The sequence below is a fragment of the Eptatretus burgeri genome, chromosome 13 (genome assembly GCF_056783735.1).
Source record: "Eptatretus burgeri isolate ZD-2024b chromosome 13, Ebu_testis_v1, whole genome shotgun sequence".
In the NCBI taxonomy this organism is placed as follows: Eukaryota; Metazoa; Chordata; class Myxini; order Myxiniformes; family Myxinidae; genus Eptatretus; species Eptatretus burgeri.
In genome coordinates this window covers 83,235,002-83,255,434 of record NC_140973.1, presented here as the reverse complement: position 1 = coordinate 83,255,434, position 20,433 = coordinate 83,235,002, and the positions used below count along the sequence as shown (strand labels likewise).

The window sequence follows — 20,433 nt, the reverse complement described above, 5'->3', positions numbered from 1 at the left end:
TGACTATTTCTACAACAGCTTAAAATCACAACAGCTTAAAGAAGAACTATGATGAAAGAGTTAATCTACTTTACATGGATACAGACAGTTTTATATTGGATATCAAGACAGAAGATGTTTATGAGGCTATGATGAAAGACATAAATATTTATGACACAAGCAACTATGAAAAAGATAATCGTCTATTTCTACAAAAAACAAAAAGGTTATTGGAAAATTTAAACATGAGTTGGGGGGAAGGGGCAGATAATGAGTGAATTTGAAGGATTTAGGGCAAAGACTTATGCTTACAATTGTAGTGGTTCTAAAAGTGATAAAAAGTTTTAAGGGATAAAGAAGAATGTAATCAAAGATATGATAAATTTAAAGCATTATTATGATTGTTTAGTTTTTAAAGAAAGAACAGTATAAGAAGATGAATCATATGAGAAGTTATAAGCATCAGATAAATTGAGAACAAATAAATAAGAAAGCATTGGGAGCATTTGATGAGATATATATATATATATATATATATATATATATATATATATATATATATATATATATATATATATATATATATATATATACATATACGCATACACATACATATACATATACATATATATATATATATATATATATATATATATATACATATATATACATATATATACATATATATATACACATATATATATATATATATATAAATATCTATATATATATATATATATATATATATATATATATATATATATATATATATATATATATATATATATATATATATATATATATATATATATATAGATAGGAGAATGGCATTAATACTTTACCATCTGGATACAAATGTTAATATAGAATTTATAATAAATGTTTTTCCTTAATAAATGAGTCATGACACGTTTGATGATTTGCTGGTACTTGTACTGACGGTAATGACGGTACTAATTTGCTGGTACTAATGAATTTGCTGGTGAGGAACTTGGTCCAAAAGTCAGCGATGACACTGACAGCTTATGTTCAAATGTTAGTTATGAAAGTAGTTTTATAGATGATGAAGATGCTGATGATAGTGAATACTCTGATGATATAAATAATGATGATGGTGAAGCAGAAGAATAAGCTGATTTGAAAATATGATTTATTTGAGGATGAAATTATTTTAAAAGAAAGCATACTATCTAAATTAACATGCTAAATCCAAGTGATATACAAGATCCCGAAGCGTTATGTTTTGAGGAACTCAAAGGCGTCAAATCAATTTGTGAGTTGTCCAATGTACTCACGGATGGGATTAAACGCAGAGTTAGAAGCTTATAAACAGTGTATAATCTGTGATTGTATTCTCATTACTCACCTCAAAAAATATATGGATCATAATTATTTCAAAATTACACGCAAAATGAATTAATTTGCAAGATTGAAAAGAGAAATTAATATAAAGTGTGAGGGTGATAATACACCTTTCCTGACAATGGAAGAGATTGATAAAATCAGGTTTATGTTCCACAGATTACAGATTTATATTAGTCACTATTGTCATTTTAGAGAAAACGTGAACACAAGATATTATCGAAATAAAATAATGCATTATTTGGAAATCAAACCTGAACTTTGAATAAACTCCAGAGTTTCAAATGAAAGTTAAAAAAATTAGATGATTTACTTTCCAAATATATCAATGAATGATTTTTTTTACCTGTCGGGGAAAGAAAGATAAAATTTAACAACCACAAAAATATACCACATTCATTAAGATGTCCAATAGTTAGTTCAAGCAGATGTGGAAAAACTTGTTTACTCTTAAAGATGCTCCTTATTCCAACATTTTTGGATTATGAGAATTTAATAATTTTCACAAAGTCAAGTTTTCAAACCGAGTATCAATTGCTCTTACAAAGTTTTAACGTGGGTCTTAAAAAAGAAGACATTATCAGTTCATTTAAACTTCAAAACAAATTAAATGATGGTAACATTGAAGACATAATGCACCCTTTTTTTTTGGTATACCTTGTCGAGGTTCGCACGAGAGCTAACACACAATGCACATCAAGGGGGGCATGAGACAAGAGGGGTGGGAGTGGCAAGGACAAAACAGTGGGGAACAGAGAGATTAGGAGATCTGTGGAAGGGAGAGGGATGGGGTGGAGAACATGTGGTACACAAGATGGACATTACAGGGACTTTCAGGAAGGAAAGCAGGGAATTTGAAGGAGGTGGGTTTGGGGTGGATTAACGGGGGTAGAAAAGATCAAGGCTTTGGAAGGGGGACGATAGGTGGTGGTGAACAGCTGTTTTTAAGGCTTGGAGGGAAGAATGGGATTGAACAGAGTGATGGAGTTTATTCCAAAGGCAGGAAAAATAGGAATGAAAGAGTGAAGGTGAGCAGTGATTCATGATTTTGGTAGTTTTACCAGAAGGGGGTTGTTGGCGGACCTTGAGCGGCCGGCGGAAATGTGGTGGGGACGAATCGCAGTCACAGCAGGGGGGGGGGGAGACTGGATAGGAGACGGTAAAAGACAGAAAGACCACCGACCTGCCTGCGGTGAGAGAGTGAGAGGTCCAAAGACTCAGCCTCATCACGTGAGATGTGAATGATCAGAAATGCCTTAGTTTCCACAGCGTGAAGCCGAGAAAGGTGGGAGGCAGGAGCACCACCCGAGAGGGGAGAGCAGTACTCCATCAGGCTCTGGACGAAAGCTTTGTATGTAGACAGGAGCTCAGGTGGGCCGAGGAAGGACTTGGCACGATGGAGGATTCCCAGTCGGCGACTGGCTTTGGAGGCCAGGTTGGAAATGTGTCTTTCCCACGAAAGATCATTGCAGATACTGAGACACATAAGCTTGAAAGAAAAGACTTCTTCCAGAGGATTGTTGAGAAAGTATATGGGGGGTTTTCCAAACATCCTTTTGGAGAGACAAAGTGAGAGTGTGAGATTTGTCCGGATTGAAAGACATGTTCCACGTGTTGGACCAGCTTCTGATTTAGCCCAGATCTGCAGTGAGTGAAGAAGCTGCTGCTTGCTGGTCTGAGGGATGACAGATGGTACGGCAGAGGGTGGAGTCATCAGCAAAGAGATAAAGAGGATTTTCCAGAGAGTCGGAGAGATCATTGATGAAAACCAGAAAAAGAACAGGGCCCAGAACGCCACCTTGCAGGAACTTCAGCCTGGACAGGAAGAGGGGATGAAAGAACTCCATTTGGGCCACATGTTGGCTGTGAGAGGAGAGGAAGTCTGTGAGCTGTGAATTGAGATTGCCTTGGATACCATAGAAAGTGTTTGGTGAGCATTGCGCGATGCCAGACCATATGGAAAGCTTGTGATATGTCGAGGGAGATGGCTCTGATTTGATGTCCAGCATTGAGGACCTCCATCCATTGTTGAGAGAGCAGTAGCAGCATATCCAGGGTGGAGTGACCTGGTCTGAAACCAAATTGATGATCGGAAATCAAGCCATTGGAGACGAGGAAGGATTTGATGTCTGAAGCGATGATGGATTCCATCACCTTGCTGATGATTGGGAGAAGGCTGATTGGTCTGCAGTTGCAGGGATCTGTTTTTGCACCTCTTTAATGCAGGGCAGTGATGTTTTCTGATTTTCAAGCAGATGGCAGATGACCTTGAGCAAATGAGAGGGTGAATAGAACAGAGAGAGGGTGAGCAAGAACAGAGGAGCAGGTTTTTGGACATGTGGGCTGATGCCGTCTGGACCGGTTGCAGAATCTGAGTCGAGGTTTGACAGCAAGCTCTCCACCTTGTCAGGAGAAAAGGACAGAGTCCAGGGACAGTTGGGTGCAACTGGGTAAGGTGGGTACAGAAGGTGATGGGTTTTGGACACAAGATTTAGCTGCAAACACCGAGTTTAGGCATTCAGCATTTTTGACATGCAGTATCGACAGTGCGGCCATTTGAGGTAAGCAAGGGGATGGAGGGGGAACATACACTAGAAACAGATTTGATTAGACACCACCGGGACTTGGAGGAGGGGAGAGGTTTGAGAGTTCAGACCTGAGATTAGAAAGATGTTGTTTTCTGGCTCTCCTGAGGGTAGATACACACTTGTTCTGAGCTTTATGGAAGGAACTGAGATTACCTTCAGTTGGGTTTGCTATCCATGAGGCAAAGGCAAGTTCTTTCAGGACAACTGCCTCACCACAAGCTTCAGTGAACCATGGGCGGGAGGAAGGGTAGGACAACTGAAGACGAGAGGGGATAAATCTGTGCATGAGCGAGAGCAAGTTTCCTTGAAAGAATTCCCAGGATGAGTTGATGTTGGAGAAAGTAGCGATGGGAGACCAGTCTGGAAGTGTGATGGCTGCTGGGAAACCCTGCAAGTCGACATGAGTGAAATTCCAGACTCGACAGCGCTGAGGTGGTTTTCTGATAACAGCCAGACAGAGTCCACTTTGACAAGGACGTGGTCATAAGAACCGATTGGAGCGGAGGAAGAACAGCAGATATTTTCAGGGAAATTTGTCAAAATCAGATCCAGAAGAGATAGAGTTCCATTGGGTGAGATCTGGGTCGGGAAATTGACCGATTAAGTCAGTCCCAATGAGTCGCAGAAAGCTTTTGCCTCGGTGCCATGACAGTTGACCAAGCCAAGTGGCATAATGACAATTGAAGTCACCACATATGAGGAAGAGAAAGTCCAGATGAGAAGATAGATGTTGGTCCATGTTTTCAAATAGTGAGGTGGAAATGGAGTCATCACTGTTTGCTGGATGGTCCAGTACACATTTAAACATGAGGTGGGAGTGGAGGCGAAGCCGTAGCCAGAGGTATTCCTGAGAGTGTGGGGGAGTGAAGGCAGTGCATGGAGAGTGAGGAATAGAGTCTTTGATGGAGAAAGCAACTCCTCCACCAGGACAAGGCTCAGTTCTGTCATACCGGAGAAGGGAGTAACCAGGGAGAGATACTTGGGAGTCAGAGACGTCTTGAGAGAGGAAAGTTTCTGTTTGGCAGATTATGTCTGATTTGTCAGTGGCAACCTGTGTGGAACGATCTGTAAGGTTTGAGCGAAGGCCCCGAATATTTGAGATCCACACTGTTAATGAAGAGGGAGGCGAGGAGGCTTTGGGTGCAGGGGATGGGAGGGGAGGGGGAGGGTAGGACAAGGGGGGTGGAGGTAAGGAGAGTTGTTGAAAGAGTGTGGGGGATTGCAGAATAGCTCGGGGAGGCGGCCAGATGAGGAGAAAAGGTACGAGGGAAAGGTCGAATTTGGACCAGTCTTTTGAAATAGAAAAAGAGTAGTGAATTATGATTCAGTAATGAGGACCACATGTGTGAATACACCACAAAACTATTTGTTAGACTCAAAAATATAAAAAGAATACCACTCGTTCAGTATCTTGTAATCTTTGTGATAAGATGGATGATATACCTTCACCCCAAGATTTGGATAAATCAAAAAAGAACCTTATTATATTTGATGATTGTGTAAATGAGAGAAACCAAACAGTTATGGATAGCTTCTACACCAGAGGGAGACATTGTTCTTGTAATTGCATTTATCTTTGCCAATCATACTTTCAATTCCTTCATCACTCAACAAGAAATAATGTGAATACTTATATTTTATTAAAGCTAAATTCAATAGACACAAATATTTTTTGGAGAGACAATTGTTCAACATTAGAACAATTGAGGATAATATGAAACGCACAACTGGAAAATATAAATATATTGTGGTCAAACAAGATGAGATACTGAAGGATATTCATCAATCAATAAATACGGAAAATGGAAGCAAATGAAAGAGCTAGAAGGTTTAAGGAACATGAGAAGTTTGTTTCAAAAGTTGTAAAGCAACAAGAAGACATCGAGAAAAAACTGAGCAAAAACTAATGGGCGAAGAAGTGTTTGAACGAAAAGTCGATAATTTTTTAAAAACTGCTTTTAAAAACTCCTCACCAAAAAAAAAGATAGAAACCCCTGTTTCTACCCCAATATAATATACTCCTGAACAACTTCAAATGCTGAAAGATTTTAGTCAAATGACAGAGCAAGAATGAGAAGATACATGAGAATTAGAATATGATGAGGCAGGATTATTCCATGAGCTGGGAAAGGTACATTGACCTCCTGATTATGTTGTGAAGGCTATTCAGAAAAATTAATATTCAACAGATTCAAAAACATTAGCTGGTTTCATACCAACAGCAGAATCAGCGCAGTTCAATCCAGTTAATGCAAAGGTATTGATATTTAATGATGAATTGATGTTGTTGAGTTCTACTCGACCAAACATTAAACTAACTCCCAGATTAATGTTTCTTCGAACAAAAGATGGTCTCTAAGGTTCAAGTTATTTTGATGAACCATTGAACACAGAAAATTAGGATGATTGACTATATATTGATTTACTAGATTAACTTGATTATGGAGTTTCTGTTGCTGTTAAAAGTAAGAAGAATGAGAAGGTGAAACATATTATATTTGCTTTAAATAAGTTTGGTTCAAATATATCTTTGCAACATGTTAGCTTTCTTCCAAATGACCCATCACAATTGGTGAAGAGACTGTTATTGCTGTTAGGAAGTAAGACGGCTGGAAACAACAATTGTTTTAGTGAAGCATCAGCCATTTTAAACCAGTTAATGATGATGAAAGCAATTAATAAATGTCAATACAAAGACATTTTAACCCATATTAAATAAGATGAAAAGCACAAACTTCAGTTTTAATTTCACGACGAGTGATCACACGGCTTCATTCCCATACCCATGACAACTTGACCCCACAAAATAATACGAAGCATCTTTATTGTCGATGGAAACTTATAACACCCTGTTTAATATCACAGAGAAAAATGATGTTTAGTTATAACCCAGGAAGTGGATACAAAACTACTTTCACCCAGAGCATACGAGATTTCCCAAATGTCTTCCGAAATTGCTCACCTTATGGAAGAACAAGGTGATGATCCAAATAATATTGTTATAGATATTCAAAAACAGACTTCAAAATCAATTAGACTTAAAAATAATTACAAAGTTGATTTCACAATTGATAACTCATTTAGAGAGTTATTGGGTTTCTCCTCTAAAAGATTGAAACTAATGGGACGTTTTACAGTGATAATGTCATTTAAATATGCTCAGGTATAAATTCGGGATTAATTCACTGTGATTTGATTGATGGTGCTAATAATGATGGAATAAGAACAAATACAATACATGTATTTTCATTCAGTGCATGCTCCACTCCAATTGATTATAAATTAAATATGGAACCAAAAAAATCTTGTATATCTACCTGTGTCAGGAAAAACCATATACGGAGTACATTTTAGGATCACTGATTAAGATAGTCGGATGATTTCCTTCAATGGAGAAATTATATCCATCAGAATTCACCTACGAGAAGTTTTTCAAAAAATAAATACAATGGTTATTGTGAGGAAACATGAGTTGGGAAAATATAAAATAATAATAAAGTTGGGGATGGGATGTTCCTTTCCCCATACTATAAGGATGAAGGTATGTATCTTGGTAGAGGATACTATAAACCTCGGCTGTTGAATTAATACCAGGTGCGATTGACTCTGTCTGCCATCCTTCTGAGGTTGGTAAAATGAGTGCCGGCTTGCTGATACACTGTGTCGGAGTGGTGACCCATTCAGGATTGTGCCCGATAGCCAAGGAGACTGCTTGGGCACCACCAATGCTCTGTACAGAGTATGGTCCAGACAGACGGACGGCCATGTGTATGTATATCTTTTAAGATGCATGCCACATTTTGGGCCACTAAGTTTCATGGTTTTGGAGTTGTGGAGGATACACACACACAGTGTACTAAATATAGTGTGGTTTCTCCCCCCCCCACACACACATCTATCTATTTATTATGTACTAAATATGGTGTGTTTTCTCCCTCACGCACAACACACCACACCCGATGATCCCTTACACGGCATGAGATTGCATTTTTTAAATCCGGATTATCCTACACGCGAAACTTCCTCTCTTGGGGCCAACGACACCTTGGATGAGTTCCATCGCTCAATAATTTCCTCTCCTCGAATTTCACTTTAACTCCTTAAACCGACACACACACACGCAAAAAAAGTTCATTTAATTACTGTCCTGTCCTATCTGTTTGTGGTAAACATATAACATATGATAGGTTCAGTGGTTGTGTTCGTCGTTCCTAGAATTGTGTAATTGTGTGGATAGTGTGTTCATTGTGTTGTACGTTCGTACATGTGTTGCACATTGTATGTTCATTGTACTTATCAGTTTCTGTTTCTGCTGAGATCAGATTGATGTTAATAACTTGCATTTATTGCTTTTATTGAGTCCACCATACTACTATTCCACAGATAAAAGGCAGGATCTCCAATATGGTTATTTACCCCAAATATCGGGTAAACACACACAAACACGTTTTATGACAAATACATGAGTAACCGATGTACATATTAACATGGCAAATGGAATACAATTCCGGGATCCCAGCATCATGAGACGGATGCTCAGATGGGAAGGTCGGTTAGGCCAATACATTAAATCAACAGGACGTTTATTGAGTGGTGTTAACCGCCTTGGCAAGGGGAGGCTTATATTTTGGATGTTAACCCTTTGTCTTCTGCTTCCCCAAACCAGTACCAAATAAATACCTTCTGCTTCTCCTTAATAGCATTCCTTATCGCACTACTCAACCACCCTGGTCTGTTTCTGCCTCTAGTTTTACACTTCATTGGAATGTACTTACTCTGCACTTGATACATTTGGTCCTTAAAGGTTTCCCATTTCTCTGATGCTGATTGTTCTGTTGTTAGTTTCTCCCAATCTACATCACCCAATTCTCTCCTCATACCCTCAAGGTTTGCCTTCCTGAAATGTAATAGCCTTTCCCTACTGTCCTGAACTCTAACCCTTAACATAATCTTTGCACATACAATGTTGTGGTCATTTGATCCTAAATGCTCCCCAACCTCCACCTCCTCCACCATATTGGGATCGTTACTTAAAAGGAGGTCTAACACTGCACTCCCCCTCGTGGGCTTATCTACAAACTGAGTTACAAAGTAATCCTGGACTAAAACTAGGAAATCCTCATCCGCTCTGCCCTTTCCCCTGTTCCTGGACTCATTCTATCCCGGCCAAGTTAAAATCCCCCACAATCAATACTCTTCCCTTACCACGTACCACGTGCATCTATCAGATGTCATTCTGTGCACTTGATTGAGTTCCATCAGGCCACTACCTCCTCCTCATCTCGGCAGGTACATTCTCAGGATACACTGATTTTGCAGAACATTTGGTGGATGGTAAGGAGTTTCCTTGTTCGCTCACCTGGAACGTAGTTCTGGTGAGCTTTGTGGATGGCGCGTCATCTGTCCATCCATCCATCCACAAATACTTTCAACTTCTCTGAAACTACTCATACTATTTTGTTGAAACTTTACCACAACCTTCATCACCCTGTATGTATCAAAGTTTGTTCATGGCATTCAAAAAACAATCGGGCCTTGTGGGGGGTGTATGGGGGTTCCCCTCCAATATAGGTATTTGCTTTCTTCTCCGTTACATATTTTGTGGGTTGTGCATGCCTACCAGTGGTTCCCTGGTTATCTTATCCAGCCGCTATCAGGTGAGCACCCAGGGGTTCTCGGCCCTATGTTTTTATTTTTATCCCCAGTTTGTTGATTTCTATTTGTGGCCTGTTTATTATTCCGCAGCTGTATAGGAATACTGGTATTGCTAGCTGGTTGATGGCTTTCATTTTTGTTTCTTGAGGTAAGGTATGTTTTCTGGATCATCCTCATTCTACGCAAGCATTCTTTGGCAAATGTTTTGAGCATTTGTTTGTATTGTGACATATTTGGTGGCCGCCTTCAACTCCAAGGTATTTGTATGATGCTTTGTTGTCTAGATCCTGTATTGTTGTATCTAGGTCTATTTTTACGTTGTCTGTTTTTGTTGATTCACCCTGTACGAATGTGCACTTGACACATTCATCTTGGCCAAATGCCATTTGAATCTCGTCAAAGTACCGTTTCACTCATTTCAGTTGTTCTACCAATTTTTCCTCGTTTGGTGCAAAGACTTTTAAATCATCCATGTACAGTAGATGTCTCACCTTTCCTGTCTCTTTGGAAGTTCTCTTAGTCGGCGTTAGGGTTTATCTATGTCCTTACTCATTAATGAGGTTGTTTAGTGGGTCCAGGGCGAGGAAAAACAGGAGGGGCAAAAGGCTGTCACCCTGGAAGATCTCGTGACGTATCTTCACTCCTGGTATTTCGGGCTTTCCTTCTGAGTGTTGCAGTATCAATGTGGTGTTCCTATCGTTCCATTGCTTTCTCAATGTGTTTGATTATTTGGGGGTTGATCTTGTACAGTTGCATGGATTGTATCATCCTTGATGGTGGAACACTATCAAGAGGTTTTTGGAAGACAGGTTCTTGGTCTCTACTTGTGAGGTAGTTGGGTTTCCTCTGATTTTGGGATGAGGAAGATGTTACCTTCTGTGAGCCACGTATTCATTACCTCCTGCCCTTGGATAAGTTTGTTGAATGCTCGAGCGGGTTTCCCATTCGTCGAAACCTTGCTCAAAGCTGTTTGGCTTAAACCTTCGAGATTCAGTTTCAAAGAACACGACAGTATGCCTTATGACGGTGTCCTTATTATAATTCATGGATCAGTTTGTGTGTGTTCGTGTGTGTGTTCGTGTGTGTGTGTGTGTGCGTGTCACACTACTCCTCCTACAGTTCTGGGCCAATTACAGCCAGACTTGCTATATAGGATCAGCATGACCGCAATTAATGTATGGGTGTGTTTTTTTATTTTATTTAATATCTCTGCCAGTGGTCTTGGAGAGATGAGTGGGTGGGGAGGGGGGGGGGTGTAAATTCTTCATGTAAATGTGTATCATGTAGCACCACCTCCAGGCTTTCCCTGGTATTACAAGTCTACACCATGTACAGTACAGTGTTCCTGGCCCCACGTTTTCCAGTACAGTGAGGTGTTTTGAATCATAAGAAGTATATAGGTACGTTTTTGGTTTGTGCACATAACCCAGGCTAATATTTTTGGGTATACAGAGCTGTCAGTTACCTATACACCTCCCAAATAAAGGTATGCGTCAGAAGAATGTGTTGCATGCCTGGAACAAGATCGCCCAGCAAGCGGGTACACTGCTTGTTCAAGATAACTGTTATCACTCATCTTCCCATAAAAATGGATTCATTCATCACGAGAAGGGCACTCGGTAGAGCGCGTACCTCCGCCACGTAATGCCTGATCCAACATAGAACGTATCGGGCCCAAAACATTTTTGAAATATCATGCTTTACGGTATATGGTTTTTGGCCCGATCTCTCAATGGTGAAGAATCACTTAAAAAATTATCAGATCCGGATCCGGATTAGGATTCAGATCTTCACCAAAATCTAATTAGTGCGTCATGGTCACACACCCAACCTGCCCACCAAATTTCATCCGGATCCGTCCACAACCTTTTGAGATATCCTGCACACAGACAGACAGACAGACAGACAGACAGACAGACAGACAGAGAGGGGTGAAAGCATAACCTCCTTCACCTTCGGTGCTGGAGGTAAAAATTAATCCACCAAAGGGCCTATGAAACGGAAGTGCCTTGGGCCGACAAGGACTTCAATCCAAATTTGAGCTCGTCCCATGTAAGCTGCCATTTTCGACTTGGCCCTCACTGCCCTTGAAACTGATGTACGCGGCCCTCGGTCCCCTCGGTCCCAGGCTTGTGTGTGATATTTGTCACCTCCGCCACCCAAGGTGAAGGAGGTTATAGTTTCACCCCTCTCTGTTTGTTGGGTGGTCGCTACACTACCGTTATTCGCAGGTTTATCATCTGTCTGTATGTATGTAATGGACAGCTCTGGAGGCCGGAGGAGTCAACCGATTTTGATGAAACTTGACTGGTAGGTTCATACCAGGATCTAGTTGTATGATTTTGGGCACCGTTGCTATGGACACCACCATTGCCGAGCAACAGGACTTTGAAATTTATGAAAAAAATCCAAAAAATATTTATATATATATATATAATTTTTTTGAAAATCAAAAATCTCCTTCCGCGCTTTTATGCGCACTATAATAAACCTCTTTGTCAAAAATTTTCAGCCCGATCGGTCAAAAACTGTATGACTAGCATGCAATTATATAGCGACCACCCATGTTGGCTGCCGGCTTGTTTGTCTGTCTGTCTGTTTGTCTGTTTGTGTGCAGTACATCTCAAAAAGTTGTGGACGGATCCGGATGTAATTTTGTGAGCAGGTTCGGTGTGTGACAAGGATGAACTGATTCGATTTTGTTGAACATCCGGATCCGGATCCGACGACTCAAATTTTATAAGTGATTCTTCAACATTGAGAGAGAGGGTATACCGATGTATAACACGATCTCTCAAAAAGTTGTGGACGGATACGGATTTAACTTGGTGGACTCGTTGGGTGTGTGACCACGATGAATTGTTTCGAGTTTGATGAAGATCCGAATCCGGATCTGGATATGAGAATTATTTAATATTTAAAGTGATTCTTCACCATTGAGAGAGGGGGCCAAAAACGATAAAAAGCACAATATCTCAAAAATGTATTGGGCCAGGTATGTTCTTGTGGATCAGGCATTACGTGGTGGAGGTATACGCTCCACCGAGTGCCCTTCTAGTTTGTACCTGGTGTCTGTATGATGTTTGTTGTGTATGTGTGGTGTATGTTATGTTTGTGTTGGAGATGCTTGTTGAACGTGATGTCCAAGAGCAATGCATTGCTTGTATTTAGAGCATCTGTGTTCTGCTCTTACTTTTACTCAATCCTCCAGTGTTCAAAATGAGAAAGGAGAGAAAGAGACAGAGAGACAGAGAGACAGAGAGACAGAGAGACAGAGAGACAGAGAGACAGAGAGACAGAGAGAGAGAGAGAGAGATATCAGGCAGCGCTGCATCATCGCACGGAGCCACAAGGTGCTATATAAAGGGACGTGACTCCTCGACCGAGCCTCGGACAGACCTCGATCGTGCATCGCACGGACCCGGCACGGCATCACGAGCACGAGGTTGCGCACACCTTGAAATCTGCGCTCCTGTGAGTGGATTTCCCAAACTTTCATTTCTCACTCTTGTATTTTCTTTGGAACCATTTGTTTTTGTGTTTTGTACATTGAATGCGTTCAGAGCTCGCATGTTCGAGATCATGAACCGGTGTTTGTCACCGGTGATGAAAACTTAATGGATGCACAAGAACGTGACGCAACGTTTGGGTTTCTGAGTGTTTATAAAGAACAAATGCACAGAATTACTTAAATTATATATTCGATACGTCATCGGTCATGTCAAATTGCATCAAAATAGAATAATGCTTTTACGAGGGATGTTAAAATCCAAGGAACGAGAAAACCACAATATCGTGAAAGAAGGGCCAAATGAGAACAACAATCATCGCCATGTACGATGTGGGGAAGAAAAATAAATATTGAATACATTTCCTACTGATTGTCTACACACTTATATGATATTCAACATGATCATCAATCGACGTGTCTTGGACCAGTGCTTGTATCAGTATCAGTATCATTGTCAGTGTGAGGATCAGTGTCAGTTTCAGTGTTGGTATCGGTATCATTAGTATCAGTATCATTGTCAGTGTGAATATCAGTGTCAGTATCAGCATCAGTATCAGTCACAGTATCATTGTCGGTATCAGCGTCAGTATCAGCATCAGTATAAGTATCAGTAACAGTATCATTATCGGCATCAGAATAAGTGTCAGTATCAGTATTAGTATCATTGTTGCTATCAGCGTCAGTACAAGTGTCAGTATCAGTGTCAGTATCAGCATCAGTATTAGTACCAGTATCAGTATCATTGTCGGTATCAGTATCAGTATCATTGTTGGTATCAGCGTCAGTATAAGTATCAGTATCATTGTCGGTATCAGCATCAGTATAAGTGTCAGTATCATTGTTGGTATCAGCGTCAGTATAAGTATCAGTATCATTGTCGGTATCAGCATCAGTATAAGTGTCAGTATCAGTGTCGGTAACAGCGTCAGTATTAGTATCAGCATCAGTATCATTGTTGCTACCAGCGTCAGTACAAGTGTCAGTGTCAGTGTCGGTATCAGCATCAGTATTAGTACCAGTATCAGGATCATTGTCGGTATCAGCATCAATATAAGTGTCAGTATCAGTATCAGTATCAGTGTCGGTAACAGCGTCAGTATTAGTATCAGTATCAGTAACAGTATCATTGACAGTATCAGCGTCAGTATAAGTGTCAGTATCAGTGTCAATATCAGCATCAGTGTTAGAATCAGTATCAGTATCAACATCAAGATCATTGTCAGTACCAGTATCAGTATTAGTATCAGCATAAGTATCAGTAACAGTATCATTGTCTGTATCAGCGTCAGTATAAGTGTAAGTATCAGTGTCAATATCAGCGTCAGTATTAGTATCAGCATCAGCATCAGTATCAGTAACAGTATCATTGTCGGTATCAGCGTCAGTATCAGTGTCAATATCAGCATCAGTGTTAGAATCAGTATCAGTATCAACATCAAGATCATTGTCGGTACCAGTGTCAGTATTAGTATCAGCATAAGTATCAGTAACAGTATCATTGTCTGTATCAGCGTCAGTATAAGTGTAAGTATCAGTGTCAATATCAGCGTCAGTATTAGTATCAGCATCAGCATCAGCATCAGTATCAGTAACAGTATCATTGTCGGTATCAGCATCATATAAGTGTAGTATCAGTGTCGGTATCAGCCTCAGTATTAGTACCAGTAACAGTGTCATTGTCGGTATCAGTGTCGGTATCAGCGTCAGTATTAGTACCAGTATCAGTATCATTGTCGGTATCAGCAACAGCATAAGTGTGAATATCAGTGTCAATATCAGCATCAGTATTAGTACCAGTATCAGTATCATTGTCGGTATCAGCGTCAGTATCAGTGTCAGTATCAGCGTCGGTATTAATAACAGTATCAGTGTCAGTATCAGCATCGGTATTAATAACAGTATCAGTATCATTGAAGTTCCGGTTCCGGTTTGGAATGTCGACAGGTCTCGTTCGGGGCTCTCTGCTGACGATCTCAAAGTTAAGTTTCCGGTCGTTATCTGTCCCGTTTTAACTGTTTATTCTCTCACCTACATGTTCCTGTGTGTTCCGAGTTCGGTTTTGTTTCAATAATCGTGCTATTTTGTGAGAGTTTGTCTTACCAGACGCTTGAGGCCTACCCTTGAGGCTTGAGGCCAACCGGTTCCCCTCAGTGTACGATCGTGTTTTGTTTTTTCTCCCCATTACCTTCAATTTCTATCTTCCCCACCTTCCTAACATCCCCCATCCCTCCCAACTAATCACTATATTTCTTATCTTATAAAAAAAAACCGCTACCTTTCTCCTTTCACAACTCTCGATTCTTCTTCTTCTTCTTCTTCTTCTTCTTCTTGTTCTTCTTCTTCTTCATCTTCTTCGTCTCCTCTTCTTCTTCTTCTTCTTCTTGTTCTTCATCTTCTTCGTCTCCTCTTCTTCTTCGTCTCCTCTTCTTCTTCGTCTCCTCTTCTTCTTCTTCTTCTTCTTCTTCTTCTTCTTCTTCTTCTTCTTCCTCTCTTCTTCTTCCTCGATTTTTTTTTCTGCAACACTTCCATGACCTAATCTGTTAAACTCTCTTAAACATTAATAATAATAATAATCATAAAACGATCTCTTATAATGTTTCATCTTCCTCTTTCACAAATGTGGTACTCTTTACTGTATCATAACGCACTACTCTTATACTATTTAAACAGACTGTTCTCAATTCGACCTCTCCTTCATACCTTACCAAAAAAATCCAACTGTTACAGCGTTTCTTCTCTCCATTCTCTGGATTCGCCTCTATTGCATCCCTCAAGAAATTAAATGTGCTAAATCGCATCTCTGACCTAAAACTTAAAAAAACCCCCAGTTTTCTATGAATGTTCGCTTTCCATCAACCATTATTTTTTTCCAACTTCAGTGCCAACTCACCCCTCTCACCCTTCACTCTCAAAGCAACCATTCCACTCTTCTCCCTCCAAGCCTCCTTCTCACCTCTCTCAAAAACTCCCCCCTCACCTTTCTCCCATCATTCATCCCCCTCACTCATCCTTCTCAAAGTTGTCCCCCCTCTCATCCACAAAGCTGTATCCTTCTACTGCCCTCTCACCTCCATCTCTTCACTCCACCTCCTCAAAACCTCAACTTCCTTCTTCCCCTTCTCCCCCAGTACCACAGAGCCTTTTCTCCTCCTCATCCGGCCCCCCCCCCTAGCTATTCTGCAATCCCCCACACTCTTTCAACAACCCTCCTTACCTACCCCCCTCGTCCCTTGTCCTACCTTCCCCCTCCCCTCCAACCCCCTGCACCCAAAGCCACATTCCCCTCCCCCTTCATTAAAAGTGTGGACCTTAAATATCCGAGGCCTTCGCTCAAACCTTTCAGATCTTTCCACACAGGTTGCCACTGACAAACCAGACATAATCTGCCAAACAGAAACTTTCCTCCCCCAAGACGTCTCTGACTCCCAAGTATCTCTCCCTGGTTACTCCCTCCTCCGGTATGACAGACCTGAGCCTCGCCCTGGTGGAGGAGTTGCTCTCTTCATCAAAGTTTCTATTCCTCACTCTCCATGCACTACCCTCACTCCCCCACACCCCCAGGAATACCTCTGGCTACGGCTTCCCCTCAACTCCCACCTCATGTTTATATGTGTACTGTACCGTCCACCTAACGGTGATGACTCCATCGACACCTCACTATCCGAAAACACGGACCAACTTCTATCTTCTCATCCAAACTCTCTCTTCCTCATATGTGGTGACTTCAGTTGTCATCACGCCAGTTGGCGAGATGTCGGTACCTTTCTCACCTGTCATGGCACCTCAGCAAAAGCTTTCTGCGACTCATTGGGACTGACTCAATCGGTCAACTTCCCTACCCGGATCTCAACCAATGGTATCCATCTCCATCTCTTCTGGATCTGAGATGGAGATCTGGAAGAGATCTCCATCTCTTCTGGATCTGATTTTGACAAATTTCCCTGACAATATCTGCTGTTCTTTCACCGCTGCAATCGGTTCTTCTGACCACGTCCTTGTCAAAGTGGACATCTCTCTGGCTGTTATCAGAGAACCACCTCACCGCCGCCGAGTCTGGGATTTCACTCAAGCCGACTGGCAGGGTCTCCAAGCAGCCGTCAAACTTATAGACTGGTCTCCTATCGCTACTTTCTCCAACATCAACTCATCCTGGGAATTCTTTCAAAGAAACTTGCTCTCCCTCATGCACAGATTTATCCCCTCTCGTCTTCAGTTGTCCTCTTCCTCCCACCCATGGTTCACTGAAGCTTGTGGTGAGGCAGTTGTCCTGAAACAACTTGCCTTTGCCTCATGGAAAGCAAACCCAACCGAGGGCAATCTCAGTTCCTTCCATAAAGCTTGGAACAAGTGTGTATCTCCCCTCAGGAGAGCCAGAAAACAACATCTTTCTTATCTCAAGTCTGAACTCTCAAACCTCTCTCCCTCCTTAAAATCCCGGTGGCATCTAATCAAATCTGTTTCTGGTGTATGTTTCCCCTCCATCCCCTCCCTTACCTCAAATGGCCGCACTGCTGATACCACACGTGAAAAAGCGAAATGCCTAAACTCGGTGTTTGCAGCTAAATCTTGTGTCCAAAACCCATCACTTTCTCAACCCACCTTACCCAGTCGCACCAAACTGTCCCTGGACTCTGTGTCCTTTTCTCCTGACAAGGTGGAGAGCTTGCTGTCAAACCTCGACTCAGATTCTACAACCGGTCCAGACGGCATCAGCCCACGTGTCCTCAAAACCTGCTCTTCTGCTCTTGCTCACCCTCTCTGTTCTATTCACCCTCTTATTTGCTCAAGGTCATCTGCCGTCTGCTTGAAAATCAGCAAACATTACTGCCCTGCATAAAAAAGGGGCAAATACAGATCCCTGCAACTACAGACCAATCAGCCTTCTCCCAATTATCAGCAAGGTAATGGAATCAATCATCGCTTCAGACATCAAATCCTTCCTCTTCTCCAATGGCCTGATTTCTGATCATCAATTTGGTTTCAGACCAGGTCACTCTACCCTGGATATGCTGCTTCTGCTCTCCCAACAATGGCTGGAAGTCCTCAATGCTAGACAGGAAATCTGAGCCGTATCCCTGGACATATCACGTGCTTTTGTCACAGCCTGGCACCCTGCACTACTCACCAAACTCTCTTCCTATGGTATCCAAGGCCATCTCCACTCATGGCTCGCAGACTTCCTCTCCTGTCGCAGCCAACGTGTGGCCCTAAATGGAATTCTTTCATCCTCTCTTCCTGTCCAGGCTGGAGTTCCTCAAGGTAGCGTTCTGGGCCCTGTTCTTTTTCTGGTTTTCATCAATGATCTCTCCGACTCTCTGGAAAATCCTTAATATCCCTTTGCCGACGACTCCACCCTCTGCCATACCATCCGTCATCTCTCAGATGCAAAGTATAAGCAAGCAGCAGCTTCTTTGCTCACTGCAGATCTGGATAAAATCACTCCGGACAAATCTCACACTCTCACTATGTCTCTTTGAAAGGACCGTTTAGAATCCCCCCCCCATCCACTTTCTCAACAATCATCTGGAAGAAGTCCTTTCTTTCACGCTTCTGGGTCTCACCATCTGCCATGACCTTTCCTGGGAAAGCCACATTTCAAACCTCACCTCCAAAGCCAGTCGCCGACTGGGAAGCCTCTGTTGTGCAAAGTCCTTCCTCGGCCCACCTGAGCTCCTGACGACATACAAAGCTTTTGTCTGCAGCCTGATGGAGTACTGCTCTCCCCTCTGTGCTGGTGCTCCTGCCTCCCACCTTTCTCGGCTTCACGCTGTGGAAACCAAGGCATTTCAGATCATTGGCATCTCTCGCAATGAGGCTGAGTCTTTGGGCCCCTCACTCTCTCACCGCAGGTTAGCGGTGGTCTTTCTGTCTTCTACTGTCTCCGCTCCAGCCTTGCCCCCACCCCCCTGCTCTCTCTGCGATTTGTCCCCACCACATTTCCGCAGGGCGCTCAAGGTCCGCCAACAACCCCCTTCTGGTAAAACTACCAAAATCACGAATCAATGCTCACCTTCACTCTTTCATTCCTCTTTTCTCCCGCCTTTGGAATAAACTCCCTCACTCTATTCATTCCCATTCTTCCCTCCAGGCCTTCAAAACAGCTGTTCACCACCACCTCTTATCATCCCCCATCCAAATCCTTGATCTTTTCTACCCCCGATAATTCACCCAAGCCCACCTCCTTCACATTCCCTGCTTTCCTTCCTGAAAGTCCCTGTAATGTCCATGTTCTATTCCCCGTGTTCCCCATTCCATCCCTCTCCCTTCCACGGATCTCCTAATGTCTCTGTTGCCCACTGTTTTGTCCTTCCCACTCCCTCCCTTCTTGTCTCATGCCCCCCTTGATGTGCGTTGTGTGTTGGCTCTCACACGAGCCTTGACAAGGTATACAAAAGAAAAAAAATTTGTCTATCAGCATCAGTATAAGTGTCAGTATCAGTTTCATTGTCGGTATCAGTGTCACTATTAGTACCAGTATCAGTATCATTGTCAGTATCAGCATCAGTATAAGTGTCAGTATCAGTTTCATTGTCGGTATCAGTGTCACTATTAGTACCAGTATCAGTATCATTGTCAGTATCAGCATCAGTATAAGTGTCAGTATCAGTGTCAATATCAGCAACAGTATTAGTACCAGTATCAGTATCAGTATCATTGTTGGTTCCAGTGTCAGTATTAGTATCAGTTTCAGTATAAGCATCAGTGTCGGTATCAGTGTCGGTATCAGTGTCATTGTCGGTATCAGCATCAGTATAAGTGTCAGTATCAGCGTCAGTATAATTTTCAGTATCAGCGTCAGTTATAGTATCAGTATCAGTATCATTGTCGGTATCAGCGTCAGTATTAGTACCAGTATCAGTATCATTGTCGGTACCAGCGTCAGTATAAGAGTCAGTATCAGTGTCAATATCAGCATCAGTATTGGTAGCAGTATCAGTATCATTGTTGGTACCAGTGTCAGTATTGGTACCAGTATCATTATCATTGTCGGTATCAGTATCAGTGTCGGTATTGGTGTCAGTATTAGTACCAGTATCAGTATCATTGTCAGGATCAGCATCAGTTTCAGTATCAGTATCAGTATCATTGTCGGTACCAGTGTCGGTATTGGTATCAGTATCATTGTCGGTACCAGTGTCAGTATTGGTATCAGTATCATTGTCGGTACCAGTGTCAGTATTGGTACCAGTATCAGTTTCATTGTCGGTACCAGCGTCAGTATAAGTGTCAGTATCAGTGTCAATATCAGCATCAGTATTAGTATCAGTATCATTGTCGGTATCAGTGTCAGTATTAGTACCAGTTTCAGTATCATTGTCGGTAACATGTATCAGTATT

General features: G+C 41.7%; 1 protein-coding gene across 3 annotated transcripts in view; it reads left to right on the top strand.

The window, feature by feature from the left end:
- Positions 1-20,433, top strand: part of TRPA1 (transient receptor potential cation channel subfamily A member 1) — a 211,056-nt gene that overhangs the window by 15,156 nt on the left and 175,467 nt on the right. Inside the window, exon 1 of one of the 3 annotated variants that reach the window (XM_085853400.1) lies at positions 12,924-13,058. The exons of the other annotated variants lie outside the window; for them this stretch is intronic. The gene's annotated coding sequence lies outside the window, so the exon portion shown is untranslated. Of the gene's footprint in view, positions 1-12,923; positions 13,059-20,433 lie in introns of those variants that run through there. 3 annotated transcript variants of the gene reach the window in all.